The sequence below is a fragment of the Fukomys damarensis genome, unplaced genomic scaffold, assembly GCF_012274545.1.
Source record: "Fukomys damarensis isolate Sample0158 unplaced genomic scaffold, DMR_v1.0_HiC HiC_scaffold_2, whole genome shotgun sequence".
Lineage (NCBI taxonomy): Eukaryota > Metazoa > Chordata > Mammalia > Rodentia > Bathyergidae > Fukomys > Fukomys damarensis.
The window spans coordinates 17,523,716-17,535,704 of NW_022900914.1; the positions used below are offsets into that span (position 1 = coordinate 17,523,716).

An 11,989-nucleotide genomic window follows, 5' to 3' on the forward strand; every position below is an offset into this window, starting at 1 on the left:
CGCCGCCCCGGGCCACAGCCTGAGCCGAGAATTAAGAGTAATTTTAAAATCAGCCTGTCTTCCTCTGCGATTCGCCCGCCTGCGAAAGGAGCGGGAGACAGGAAAGGGCGGCGTTTTCCTGCTGTGAGGTCCCAGGCCGCACGGTGGCCTGGGCAGGGCCTCAGGTTGCCTGGAAATCCTGACGCCGCGAGGCCCTGCAGGAGCCCTGGGCTCCCAGAACGGTGCCAGCGTCAGGCGGTCACTGCGATGCCCCGTTTGGCCTGATTCTTCAGGGGGTGGGTGTTGAGCCAACGTCCTAAACCGTAGCCACTCTTAAGGTGAAGTTGAAAAGGAAACGGACACAACTGCTTCGGAAAACCAAATACTGGGTGGAGTGTTTAAACGCCTGAAAGAAAATAATAGTTGGCAGGTCAAATAGCCACGAGGTCGAAAGTCAAATACAGAACTCTGCTGAAGTGATGTTAGAAATTTGACAAAGAAGTCCAGAAGATAAGAGATAACGCATTGTATCCTTCCCGCGAACCACAACTGCTGAGAAGTTTCCTTTGGCAGATACCTGGGTTCTGCTCTAGATTCGTGAGAGTTACTCGAGGATTGTATTTCAAAATACATGTTCCATTTGGCAGTAATGTATATACTTTATATATGATTTATTTTATATATGGATTTACTGAAAAAGTTACTTCTGACCTGTTTAGCTAAAGGTATTTTTATAAAATATGCATAACTTTCGTTACACTTGGTATATTGAAAATAAGAATTTATAAAGTATCACATAAAAATTCCTTTTGCACACATACAGACGTTTCCACCACGTCTTGTGTGTAAATTTTTTCATTTGCTTTATTGTCAGCTGCTATTGAAAGCACCTTATTGCCACACGATTAAATTCTTTTACAGTTTGTGCAAGTTGTCGGAGGCTGCAATTGTATTCCTCCTCCTACGCCGTTCCTTTTAGGGTTTGTCTCACTTCATTCTTAAAATGAGAGTTCACTTCCAGCCCTAGACGCTACCTCTCCAAGAACGTGGTGGTACTGATCTGTTTTTTGATGGCTTTCTTTCGGTCCATATGCTGGCTCTCTTGATGCTTCAGGTTATTTGTTTCTGTCTTCGGGGAGGGAAAATGCCTTCATGTGGAGCAGTGGTGGTGAGCATTTGGCACGTGCTGCTACGGCCCATAAAGCCTCCTCTTGTGAGCAGGCAAGCCAAGTTACCCCAGCGTCAACCCAGCAGCGAAACATCAGATATTCAGGTTTAATCACAGTGTTGGCACTTTGCAACAAACAAGTGGGTTTGGGGGATGTAGTTTGGGCACTCAGTCTCTGAAAGTTTCGTCGCCATAACTGGTATAGAGGGTTATCCCTCTGAATGAGCGCATTTCCTATACTATGATGACTTCAGATTTCAGTGTGGGGAGGGGGGTTTGTCCCATGGAAGAGAGAGGAAAGCTTTGTTCTGGGAAGATTTTAGGGATTCTGAGATTCTGTTCTGTCTTTTGGAAAGGCTTAGCCTTGAAACAATTGGTGGTAGCCTTAGAAGCCTAACTGAGACTAATATGTGTAGAACATGTGTCAGGCCCAGTCCTTGGCTATTTCTGTGAGTCTGTGCTCAGGAGAAGTGTCAGGAAGTGTTAGCAATGCCCTTGCTGTCTAGAGACCAGTCTCAAGGAGCAGGAGCCTTATGCCAGTGTACATAAGCAAGTGCAGCTTGCTGCAGAGTGTGTCCAGGGAGAGGGCGCCAACCTCCCCACTCGCCTATTCAATTGCAATCTTCATTTTAATGAAATGTGCGTGGTTTGTGTGCCCATTTATTATTTATGAAGCACTGGCCGCGAATAGTGGTTTTCCTTCTTTTAAGTGACAAACTCATTTTTCAATCTCATGGGATTTGTGAACCTTCTTTTTTGAAAAATGAAGAATTTCTCACAAGCTCTCTCATGTACTGTTTCAGGGTTCTGAAGACCAATCTATTGCTGGCAAGGAAATTCTAAATTAGAGTTGCAGTCACAAAGAGAGACACTCAGCGTGGTCAGCCTGAGGAGTTAGGGAAGGATTCCTACAGGAAGCACAGTTTAAACGGAGTCTTGAACTATGGGGCAGTCACACAGGCAGAAGATCTGGAAGGACATTTCAGGCAGTTGGACGCATACATAGGTAAACCGCCCTAGGAGGGAAAGCACCAAGTATATGTTTTCATATGTGTTAATGTGACACTTAATGAGGTTGTGGTTTTATCACAGGTCCTTACAATTTATTATCGTCTCTTGAACCTCCAAAAAATGAGGTCAGACCATAGACCAGTGGCCATTCTACTTGAGTGGAGGGGGGAGACCTTGAGATGTGGGGTTTTGTGTGAGACCACATTTCCCATCAATTGCTGTCCCTTGTTACTCACCTCGCCCTTGCCAAGTGGTGTTCGGGCTGTCACAGCTCTCTTCTGCTGATCCTAGTCCTCTGCCTGGGGCACTTCTTGGCCACCACCAAAGGCTCCTTTCTGCATTCATTAAGGTCTTTATTCAAATAAGACTTCCACAGAGAGGCTTTCCCTCTGCTAAAACAGCAGCCCTACCCACATTCCCTATCTGGGAATAAAGCAGGCAGAGAGTAATTTCTTCATGACCTGACACAGTATCATGTTTATGTAATGGTCTGTTTTCTGTAATGTATATATTCAATGGGCTGTTGTAGCTCCTGTACCAAAAATAGGGCCTGGCACATAGTTGGTACTTAATAAATATTGATTGAATGAATACTTTCCTCACTGCAACCAGTAATGAGTAAAAAGCCTTATTTACAAACTCTGTAGCTACAGAATAACGCTATATTAAACATTCCTGGGTTCTACTGCATGTATGCTGAAACTGAAATTTCAATCACTTCTCTTTAGTCTGAGTGAACAAGAAATACAAAACACATGGAACATTTTAAGTTCCAAAACTCAAACATTTTAAAGTAAGGCTTACAAAAAATGTCTTTATAGTCCATGTATAATGCATAACTATTTTTCTTCTGGCAAAGCCGAAGCATACTTGTTGTGTGCTCAGCTGGGGTTTTCCGCTAAAATGCCACATTCAGGCTGAACTCTAGTGTGTGTGTTCTCGATTATCCCCATAAGTTAGATTTAAGAAAAAATGTATGAGAAGCTGGTGATTAGAACATTTGTTTTCTTCTCTGCTAGGGATGGGACCCAGGACCTTACACATACTAGGCACATGCTCTACCACTGAACTATATCCCCATCTGGTTTCAAGGTTTTTTGTTTGTTTGTTTGTTTTGTTTTGTTTTTGGTACCACAGATCCAACTCGGGACCTTGTGTTTGCAAGGCAATGGCACCACTGAGCTAAATCCCCAGCCCTGGTTTCAAGCTTTTGTAAAGTAAGAAGAATCTCCTTACAGGTTGACGATTCCCCTGCTACCCAATTAGAACTTCACCAGTTGTGGAAATATGTTTACCTGTGCTAAAGAATTTGGTTGACTAGTTGCACAAGGCAAAGGGATTTTTTTCTAACCAGCTATTTTCATGTAAATAAAGAAATTCAGTCCCATCTTGGTTAGGAGATTCCAGTTCCTCCTAATCAAATGCAGCAGGAAGTAGTGTAGTACAAGACTATGTTGGCGTGCAGGCTGCAGGCGTGGCATGCAGTCTCCAGTCAGCCCCAGTCACCCAGCCACCAAACCCTAGAATTCCTTTTGCATTTGTATTAGCTGTTGAACTCAAGCCAGCACTAATTTACCTTGAGGATGATAAGGCCTTCAAACATACATGCATGCACCCTCTGACTGTTAGTAGAAACCAGTGACTAATAGGATTAGCAGAGATTTATATAGCTTTCTATGCTTTTAAAAATCCTTTCATATTTATCTCATTTCGTCCTCATTTTAGGTTGTTTTTGTGGTTTCCACTGTTCCTCTCCAGGAGGGATTGAAGGCAATTTAAAAGGCTCTTGTATGTGATAAGTCATTCATCACCCCCCCCAACTTTACTGAGGTGCAATTGCTTGAGACATCCCCATCATTCTCTTTGTGATGTGCTTTTGTTCCAGATACCTGTGCATCTCCCTTCGTACCCTTCAGGTTGCTGCTTAAATGTCCACATCCTATATAAGTTATCATCATGACCATCTTTCTTTCTTTAATCCCTTTATACATGATATTTAACACTCCCCACCCCACAGTACTGGGGATTGAACCCAGGGCCTTTGCACTGAGCTACAATCCCAGCCTTATGTTTATTTTTTATTTTTGAGACAGAGTCTCACTAAATTGCTAAGTTGTCCAAGCTGGGCTCAAACTTGACAATCTTCCTGCCTCAGCTTCCCAGAGCACTGGGATTATAGATGTGCACTGCCATATCAGGCTAATGCCTGACATATTGATCATCTACTTTTTTATTGTCTCCCCTTGCCGTCTATCACTAGAATATAAGATTGTTTAATGACAGAAACCATGCTTATTTTATTCACTGCTGCATCCCAACTCCTTGATTAGTGCTTGACACATAATATGAATTTAAATACTTGTTGAATGAATGAAAAAATTCCCAGGTCTTACTATAGGTACCTAGCCCAAGATAAATATTTGTTGAATAAAACAATGCTTGATGAATGAACTAGTGAAAAGTCTGCAATTCATTCACTCAAGGTCATACAGATAGTGATAAGTTGCTTTTTCTAGATCAACTCCTACTAATTCTTTCCCCAGTAATTCTTCTTCACTTATATACCTGATAGCAAACCTAGATTATTGTATTGTCAAAGGTTCTTTGTTTATCCTATTTGGTGCCTGACAAAAGGAACACGAAAGAGTTAAGACAGTGACTATAAGGTGAGCAGGGAAATTATTTCAGTTAATGTTCAGAGTTAGTGAGAAACAAGACGAAAAGGGAGAGAGAAAGGAGGCGTTGGCAGTGATGTTCCTTCCTCATTTCTCCTCTCCCCACAGGCATTCATACTCAGGCACAGAAGAAAGGACGTGGACCCCAAAAGCCTCTCTCCCCACCCAACACACCCTTATGCCTGTGGATCCTTGCAGAACCTCTGCCACCTGAGCCATCTCTCGTTACCCAGTGTCAGAAGTCCCCGCACACAAAGGACAGCTCATCTTCTAAGGACTTATCACAGGTCACTTCATTTGTATTCCTATAAAGAGAACCAGGAAACACACAGTTGAGGACACTCAGAACTGTCCTGTCACTGATATCACAGAGAAGAGTAGCCAGAAGGATATTCATAAACCACATCTGACAATAGTCTACTGCTTCTCTCAGGACCCCAAGATGGCTTAGGATCAGAGCTAGGATCCCTTTTCTGCACCTCACCTTGCTGATGTACCAGGGAAGCCCACTTGTTAGAGTCTTACCTGGTCATCAACTCTCTCAAAAAATGGGTGTAGTGTTTTATTTTATTTTTCCCAAGAAGGACACTGACAGATAGGTGGGTGTGGGTGGCCTTTACAGTCCTTCGACCTATCTCACTACCCACTGACCTGGCTAGAGCAGGAAAAGAGGAAGGCTTGTCTCACATTAAACACTCTTATTTATTGGGTGCCCACTTTTCGCTGAGGAATTGGATTGACCTCTAGCACTGTCTTTGGCCTAACTCTGTTTTCGTCTTATCTTCCCAAACCTGTTTGGCTTAACATGGAAACTACTCTCCAAAGCCTCCAGCTGAGCTCTGTAGGGACATGTAGGTGCTTCTGACTATAGTCAGATCTGGGAATCAGGGCACTTTACTCAAATTAGGCACTCATATGAGAATCTACACTTGGGAGACTTTACATCTGATCTCAGAAATGCTGTGAAGCTTAAACACTGAATTCTGATCTGCACTTGTAAGCAGGACTCTGATGTACATTGCAGATGAAACTATGCCTGCTCGGGCTGAGCTGGAGTGGGAGAGTCCTTCTTCCTTGGCACCCTACGCCCTCACGAGCGGGTTCTTGAAACACCTCCCTAATTCTTACAGGGCTCTGGTGTGAGCTAAATATTTGTGTTCCCTAATTTCACCACACCCTGCTCATATCTTGAAAATCCTAATCTGCAAGGTGTTAGGAGGCTTTTGAAAGGATGGGGCCCTCATGTTGAGGGTTAGTGTTCTTATACAAGAGGAACCAAAGAGACCTTTTCTCCTTCTGTAAATACAAGAAGACAGAGCCTCTGAACCAGGAAGGGGTCCCTCACCAGGTAAGGATCTGAGCCTTGATCTTGGACTTTCCAGCTTGCAGAACTGTGAGAAATAAATGCCTGTTGTTTAAGCCCTCTGGTATTTTTGTTATAGCACACCACGTGAACTAAGACTCCAAGAAACACAGCTGAGACCACGTTGAGTTGATCAACAAGTGGGGAGATGAATTCTGGCTAGAGTGAATGTGATGACCTGATTACTATAGGGTGATTCATATTTGGACTTTTCATTGTATAAGGCTGGATTGGAGAACATGGCCTAAGTCCATGTGTACAGATCTTTATGACCAAGACAGAGGGTGTCTGTGAGAATTTAGGGTTTCATTAGAGTTTGGTGGCTGGGTGACTGGGGCTGACTGGAGACTGCATGCTATAGGGTGATTCATATTTGGACTTTTCATTGTATAAGGCTGGATTGGAGAACATGGCCTAAATCCATGTGTACAGATCTTTATGACCAAGACAGAGGGTGTCTGTGAGAATTTAGGGTTTCATTAGTGAGTTTCATGTCAGGTAAAGTGGTGAAGGGTCTGAGGTTCATCTCTGGCCTCTTGTAGCAGATTTGTCCTCAGATCTTCTCATCCCCTTCTTTATCCCACGACTGTCCACTTCTTTACTGAGAGCTGTGGATACTTGCTTTTTTGTCAGCAGCGGCACTCACAGCAGTTCTTAATACCTTTCTTTAGCAGGAGACCCCCAAAGCACACACTGCCCACTGTGGTGATGGCTGAAAGTGCTGTCCTCAGGAAATTCCGTTTGCCTCCATGCAGGTGAGGCTTGGGAAGGAAGATATCCTCCACAGCCACAGAACCACTGAACTGGGACCCTAGTCCCGTGCTCTTCCTCAATTGTCTCAATGTCCCTTGTCAGGCTAGAGACCTAACTATTGTAAAGGAAAGCAGAGTTTATGGAGACCCAACGATGGATATCAGATCCAGATCTTCAAAATTGTGAGGGTTATGTAGAAGATCCAATACAGTCAAAATTATATTTATTGATTTTTTCCCCCTGTAGATAGATTCTATTATCTAGAACAGTTTTACATTCACAGCAGGAGAGAGTTTCCAAATAGAGAGAGTTTCCTCCCCCTACAGATACACGGCCTCCTCTGCCACAGAAGTTTATCACCAGGGCAGGACACTCATTACACGGGTGAGCCAGTACTGTATATCATCGTCACCCAGGCACATAGTCTGCATCAGGCTTCACGCTTGGTGCTGTATACTCTTTGTTTGACAAGAATGGTATCATATGGAATATTTCCACTGCCCTGTAAGTCCTCTGTCCTCTATCCCTGCTTCTAGCCCGCCCATCCCACCTTACCACTAGCTCATCTTTTTACCTGTCTATAACTTTACCTATTCCTGAATGTAGTATCGTTGAAATCATGTTTTTAAAACCTTTTTGGATTGGCTTCTTTTACTTAACAATGTGCATTTAAACCTTCGTGTGTGTGTGTGTGTGTAATGTATTACTGAGGATTGAACCCAAGTCTTTCTCACTGAGTGACATTATCAGCCCTTTACCAAATATTTTATTTTATTTTGAGGCTGGATCTTACTAAGTCACAAAGTTGCCTAGATTGGGCTTGAAAGCTTTCCTGCCTCAGCCTCTCAAAGTGCTGGGATTATGGGTACTGCCCCACCTGGACCCCCATGTCTTTTCATTGCTTGATAATCAATTTATTTTTAGAACTGAATGATATCCCATTGTCTGGGTGAACCAATTTCTTATTCATTCAACCACTGAATTTTTCTTGAGTTTTTACACTGAGTAAGACTCTAAGCCACATGCCCTTGGGAGATACAATAATAAAAAATGTTTATAAAATAAGACATTGTTCAGACATTGAACTTTTCAGTAGGGCCTTGTTAAGTGGTAGATAGGAGTAAAGGTATTACAAGGAAAGAGAGGTTGCATCTGATTAGATTTCAGGCATCTTGAAGGAAGTATATATCTGAAGAGGACTTCGGATAGCATGGATTGGATTCCAACAGTGTTATGGGATGAATTGTTACTCCTTCCCACAACTTACACATTGAGGTTCTGATTTCCAAAATCCCAGAAGGACCATTTGGAGACACGGCCTTCCAAAACTTCATTATCATTAAATAAGACCACATAGATGAACCATGATCTGATCTGACTAGTGTCCTTATAAGAAGAGGAAATTTGTGCACACAAGGACATCCCAGGGGTGCCTGGGCACAGAGAAAGGGTCATGTGAGACAGAGAAGGTGGCCATCTGCAACCCAAGAATGGTGGTAGAGAGAGGAGGTTGTGATGGAATCCGCTTTGAGAGTGATGTGAAGATTAAGTGGAACAATTCTTAAGAACACGACTACCACATTATACATTATCAGACCCCACAACCTATGTTCATGTCTATTTTTCCCACCACACAGTGACAAACTTGTTTATTTTGGTGTCCCTGGGACCTGGCACAGTTCCTGTTGCTGAATCTGTGCAGCAAATGTGTGTTGGATGAATGAAACATTAGGAGAAACCTAGAAGAAAGATAGCATATAAATCTGAGAGAAGAAAAATGGGAACAGAACACAGGACGATATATGGAAAATGGAGTTGTAAATATTTAGATTCTTTGGCAAGCGGAAAGAATTGAGAAATGTTAAATGGCAGTAAAGCTACAGGACAAATCCTCCACCTCCAGAGGGGTCGCCCAGGGTCATGCAACAGGTGCACTGACACGCTTTGCAAAGCTGGAAGCACATGACAGGTGTATGGGTGCCATGAAGACCAGGAGCAACCACACATTTCTAGGACCTGGAGGAAATGTGGCCCTAAGCATAGAGGGATCCTTACACAGCTCAGACCCAGGAGCCAGGAGGGTTAAGCAGCCTCAGACAGCTCCAAGAAAATAGACCTGAAAATGAAATCTACGTGAGGAGGAGTAGATGAAGCATATCTTTCTAATGCTCTATCATCTTTGGACCTTACTGACTTTGGACTTGGGGAAGGCTCATTACCTCTCAGGGCCAGCAAATTCTGAGAGAAAGCAAACAACTAGTCTGGGAAGCAGCCTTTCGCATGCAAACCAACCAATTCAGAGCTCTCTCTTCAATCACTGACACCCTAAAGATGCTTACTTGTCCTGGCCTTGCCCTCCAGGTGAAAACCACAATAGAAGCTCTTGCTAACGTTTTCCTTTCACCATCTTTTCCTCTCCTCGTGGCCCCTCCTGGTTCACCATGCCTCCTGATTTTAGGGCTCTGTAAATATAAAAACTCCTTCCTTTATGATGCTTTCTTGTATCTATGTGCCTCATTATATCTGATTTTTAAAAATTCTAGGTACCATTATGAAAAGGAGCCATTAGAATTTTTGGAATTTTATCTCTTTCACTCAGGTGACAGACAGCCTTCTTTTCTCTTATTGGTGTTTTTGGGTTTTTTTTGAGACAGGGTCTCACTATGTAGTTGAGACCGACCTGGAACTCACTATGTAGCCCCCAGAATGGTCTCTAACTTGAAGCGATCCTCCTGCCTCAGCCTCCTAAGTGCTGGGATTACAGGGGTGTGCCACCACGCCCGGCTCTTTTATCTCATTTCTAATACAACCTAAGAAGAAGACCCCTTTCTCCTACAGTCTGAGCTACTTCAGACTGTCCTTAATGATTCGTGCCAATCACTCCAATTTCTTGTTTTGTTTACAATTTTATTCCCCACCCCTTATAAATTTTTATTATTTTAAAAAAGTAGTCAAACAACAGTGAGAGATTGTTAGACACCGATTAAAAGGGTCATATCTAAAAACATTTGCTGGCAAACACTGATAAAACTTTGTGAAACAGCAAAGACTTTGATTCACTGCTGGTTCAAAGTGGAAACAGCCACACTAGGAAAACAGTTTGGCAATTCTTATGAAACATAGTCTTGCCGGTCACACACCGTATGTATTTGCCCAATGGAACTGGAACTTATGTCTTCAAAGAGCCAGCATCAGAATGTTTATAGCAATTTTGTTCGTAACTAGAAAAACTAGAAGCAAATTTAAGTAGGCAAATGGCTAAACAAACGGTGGTAGCTTCACAGAATGGAATGAGCTAACAAATCCCATGAAGACACAGATCCATCTTTAATGGACGTTTCTAAGTAAAAGAAACCAGTCTTTAAAAGCTACACGATGTACAGCTCCATTTATATGACATCCTGGAAAAGGCAAAACTCTTCGGTGCTAAGTAGATCAGGGGTTAGAGGGGACTCACAGTGAGAAGGAAGAGTTGAATCTAAGTGTGTTATAGATGCACGAAACGATCTCACTGAAGTAGGGAGTGCGGAGAGAAATGCTGCCCTACATGAGTAGAACCGATAAGATTAAAGCGCTGTAGTTTATTAAATTGTTTTCTATGACCGTGCGGAACAATTACGGAAGGACTACAGGAGACCCTGGAACTGAGCAGTTAAGGAAACAGACGGCCGATGGTGGGAACCAGGTCCCGACTGAGATGATGGGACTGCAAACCTACAAGAGGAGACCGGACTTACCTGTGTGGAACTGGGTTAGAGTTGAAGAAGTCACTACCAACTCACGTTTAGCTCAATACGGATACACGTCATTACATCTGGAAACAGTTATAGGTCTGTACCTACGTGGGTTAATATAGACTTAGGTGTGTTACTGCTCCGCTGGCTGAGAGGGTCTAGACGCTACAGCTCTCCAGCAGCAACGAGAGATCTTGGTGTATAATACAATTCTCCAACAAAGGAGCCAGGGAACCTCAGACAAAGAGCTGATTCTGAAGGTGGGGCTGAGAATCACAGAAGATGAGCCCAGAGCACATTGTAATTCCAGAATATAAAGAAGTGCTCAGCCAAACCCCATAATGACCGGGCTCCGTGAAGGGACACAGGGGCCACCTGAAAGAGCTCGTGGTGGCCCAAACTAGAATAATTTGAGCAATAAAATAAAGTGGAATTGAGTTATAGCCCAGAGCATAAAATAAATACCCATGAGTTTATACTGACCTAAATAAATGATCGAATAAATAACTGGGAGAAAACAGACAAATCTCCCATGCACATGAATTTCAAATCATGTAGACCGATATTTTTGCCATCAAACAGGTGGACTATAAATCCCTGCTTCTTAATTGTGGGCTGCGCGATGACGTCCTCAATGTGAAAGGGAGAGGGAGAATGATAGCGGAGAAAACTAACAGACACTGTACCCCAGATGGGCGATTAAGGTCAGTATCACAGCCATAAGTCATGTGGATAGCGCGCAGCCTTGAGCCGGTGGGAAAGAGCAGCCCTTTACTCTTCTTCCCCCAACCCCTGGGCTTGATCTAGGCAGGAGAAAAATATCAGTTGATTTCAAATCGAGGGAAATCTTACAAAATACCTAACCAGGACCCATCAAGACTTTCAAGGTCAGGCTGGGGATGTAGCTTAGTGGTTCTGCCGCCTGTCTCTCAAGCTCAAGGAAAAAAAAAAGACTTTCAAGGTCAACAAGAACTAGGAAAGTTTTAGAGATTGTCATAGCAAATAAGTAAACATAACATGGTATGCTGGATGGGGTTTTACTTTTCCTTTTCTTCCCTTCCCTTCCCTTTTCTTTCCTCCCTCCCTTCCTTTCCCCTCCCTTCTTTTCTTCTCTTTCCTTCTTTTCTCTTCCCTTTGATCCTCTTTGCTCCCCACTCCTTATTTTTTTTGAAGTAGGGTCTCTATATTCTTTGCTACCCAGACTGATCTTGAACTCCTGGGTACAAGTGATCCTCCTGCCTCAGCTTTCCAATGCTGGCCCTATCGGCATTCACTGTCACCCCTCTGGTTGGGATCTTGACACAGA

At 43.2% G+C, this 11,989-nt stretch overlaps 1 long non-coding RNA gene across 1 annotated transcript; it reads left to right on the forward strand.

Annotated features, from left to right (window-relative positions):
* Window positions 1-7: 7 nt before the first annotated feature.
* LOC104853467 lies at window positions 8-5,809 on the forward strand. Its single transcript, XR_777788.3, has 3 exons — window positions 8-275; window positions 1,951-2,153; window positions 4,942-5,809. It is a non-coding gene; the product is annotated as an uncharacterized LOC104853467 (long non-coding RNA).
* Window positions 5,810-11,989: the final 6,180 nt, after the last annotated feature.